The 2,876-nt window shown below is 39.2% G+C and overlaps 1 long non-coding RNA gene and 1 other non-coding gene across 2 annotated transcripts; both read right to left on the bottom strand.

Moving 5' to 3' along the window:
• Window positions 1–1,850: 1,850 nt before the first annotated feature.
• Window positions 1,851–1,933, bottom strand: LOC123063812 (small nucleolar RNA SNORD24). Its single transcript, XR_006430568.1, has one exon. It is a non-coding gene; the product is annotated as a small nucleolar RNA SNORD24 (small nucleolar RNA).
• Window positions 1,934–2,121: 188 nt separating this feature from the next.
• LOC123058788 (uncharacterized) lies at window positions 2,122–2,571 on the bottom strand. The gene is made up of 3 exons (XR_006427300.1): window positions 2,493–2,571; window positions 2,311–2,401; window positions 2,122–2,204 (listed from the first exon to the last, which is right to left on the bottom strand). It is a non-coding gene; the product is annotated as an uncharacterized lncRNA (long non-coding RNA).
• Window positions 2,572–2,876: the final 305 nt, after the last annotated feature.

Genomic DNA, 2,876 nt, shown 5'->3' with positions numbered 1-2,876 from the left:
AAGATGCAACCAATATGACTCTGCCAAGTTAAAAGCGTCCCATCATAAATGGAATTTCAACAAATTAGAAGCATCGCATGCTATAAATCATATGAAAGATGCAACTAATATTGCACTGCATATACTAAAGGTGTCTCGTCATGTTGATTGATGTGGGATACAAAAAAACAATAGTTTTATGTAAGGACATGCTTAATAGACAGATGTACTATGTACTAAATACATGAAGGCATGTCACATTAACAGGTATAATGTATAAGCTAAGCAGACTAGCACATGCAGTTTAACCAGATCGGAAGAATTACAATCTAGACACCATATGCAACATGCAACCACATATCACGCTACCAAGTTAGAGCAAGCACCTGCGATGCTAGTGTAGGGGAAATGCTGTAATCAACTACAGAGCTACGTTCACTATCTTTATCTAGCCTTTCTGTTTCTTGAGAATCATGTCGGGAGGTTGACGTTGCATTCTTTAAATGAGGAGTAGTCCCCTTGCCTGCCTGCCTCGTCATAAATGATTGATGAGGGATACACAAGAACATTTGTTTGATGTAAGAACATGGTTAATACACAGATGTACTAGTATGTACCAAAAACAGAAAGGCATGTCATATTCAAAGGTATAATGTGTAAGCTAAGCAGATGCAATTTAACCAAATTGGAAGCAATACAAGCTAGACAACCGGCTGGAGTGGTGAGCATGACCATCTACACTACAAGAAATATGTCAACTTGTGACCACCACTATTGGTCACTAAATGGTCACAAATTTTCATATGTGACCTTTTTGTGACAAAAAACATAAGGTCAAAAGCTGGCCGTCATAAACTGACATTAGCGACCTTTCTTATGGAATGGTCGAAGACGTTTATGACCAAAATACGTCTACTGTGGTGTTTTGGTCACTAGCAACCTCCCCAGGCCACGTAGGCATCCAGCGTGGCAAGCTGATGTGGCACAAGATTCAGCCCGGTCCAATTCAGTTTTCTACATGGGCCTAGCCCAACAATTCAGCCTTTTTACTGTATATTTTCTTTATTAATTTTCTCTAGCTACATGGGCCTAGCCCAACAATTTGGCCTTTTTATTTCTAGATGCAGCCTTTTACAGCGTATGATCTTTTACTTTTTGCTATTTTATTTTCCACTGTTTTACATTTGTCCCAAATACCATAATATCATACACTGGTCCCACACGTCAGAAATTTCAAATGTGCTCAAATTATTTTGATAAGTGGGTCGCATGAGTCATGTTTTCATTGCACACATTTTCAAATCACATACATAATTACTATTTCATATGAAACAGGAATTGTAATTCTGAAACATACATGAAATTCACAAAGAGAAGATACATTAAATCACATACATAATTACTATTTCATTCACAAACAGAGAGAAGATACATCAAATTCCTAGATAACCCATCTATTATTACATAACTTGCTATATAAGAATGTCTTGGAGCTTCTTTGAACATCTTTCGTCTTGAATTTACTCAAAATATCTACCAACAAGAAAACAGAACAACAAGGATAGGGTGAATAATAACAACAACAACAACAACAACAGGGGGTGCTATTTAGTAGTAAGATCAAGTCTGGAATGTAAGAATGCTTTGTTGTAATTGATAACTAAAATCTACAACAGCTCAAAGTGGCAGTAGCTAAAACACAATATCAGAAAAAGCATATAATTGATGTGACATAACAAACTAGACAACCAAGAAATTGATGTGGCATAGCTAGTTTCCAGCAATATCCAACGACAAATTGATGTCACATATATGTATCTATCATGCAAACAGCGGATGTACTATATTGATAACATTAGACTAGAAATAAGAGCCTCAGAGATCTTGGTGGTTAAGATCATCAAGTGGGATAAACCCATTAAGAGTAGCAAATATTTTGATAACATCACAGGCTCTGTTTGGCACGCAGAAAATTAATCAGTTGAAGCAGAGGCGAATACTGACAGCAGAAACAGGGGAACGAGAAGTTAAATTAGAGCTAGCAGTTCCAAACAATCACTAAAAACAGCAGCAAAAGCAGACACAGATGCCCGCCAGAGACATTCCCACAGGCAAAGCAAGCACCTTAAGCCCTCTCGCCACGGATCCTCGAAGAGACCCACCAGGTAGGCCTCTGCAGCCTCCTGAAGGGCCAGCACCGCATGGCTCTGGAAGCGGAGGTCAGTCTGCACAGACAGAATAGGATGGTGCTTTTAGTTTACTTGATTCATCATACTATAAGAGTTGACACAACAGGAGCATCACAATGTAGTGCACAAGTTGATTGATCACCTTGAAGTCCTGAGCAATCTCCCTAACAAGCCTCTGGAATGGAAGCTTCCTGATGAGCAGCTCCGTGCTCTTCTGGTACTTGCGGATCTCACTGCAAAGTCAAGCACAAAATTTACTCATTTGAGAATACTTCAAAACAAAACTATAACACATGCTAGAATAGGTTGGAAGATTTTACACACCGAAGAGCAACAGTTCCAGGGCGGTAACAGTGAGGCTTCTTCACTCCTCCAGTTGTGGGAGCAGACTTACGGGCAGCCTGTCAAAAAGCAAAGTAGAGCACATGGTCAAATTAACAATAATACCATGATAGTCGATATACATCAGTAGGATATCTGGTCATAAGCTGGCAATGAAGGTTGAGGTTCAAATTATACCCAGTTCAATTTACCTAAACCATAAATAAAGACATGGCATAGGTAAACTATCAATATTGCAGTCACAAACCTTGCTGGCTAGCTGCTTCCTAGGAGCCTTTCCTCCAGTGGACTTACGAGCAGTCTGCTTAGTACGAGCCATGAGCAAAACCTTGGTTTACCTGAAGCAAAAACAGAACATAGTCAATT

The sequence above is a fragment of the Triticum aestivum genome, chromosome 3A (assembly GCF_018294505.1).
Source record: "Triticum aestivum cultivar Chinese Spring chromosome 3A, IWGSC CS RefSeq v2.1, whole genome shotgun sequence".
Classification (NCBI taxonomy): domain Eukaryota; kingdom Viridiplantae; phylum Streptophyta; class Magnoliopsida; order Poales; family Poaceae; genus Triticum; species Triticum aestivum.
The sequence above is the reverse complement of the archived record's forward strand: the minus strand, read 5'-3'. Positions and strand labels throughout refer to the sequence as shown.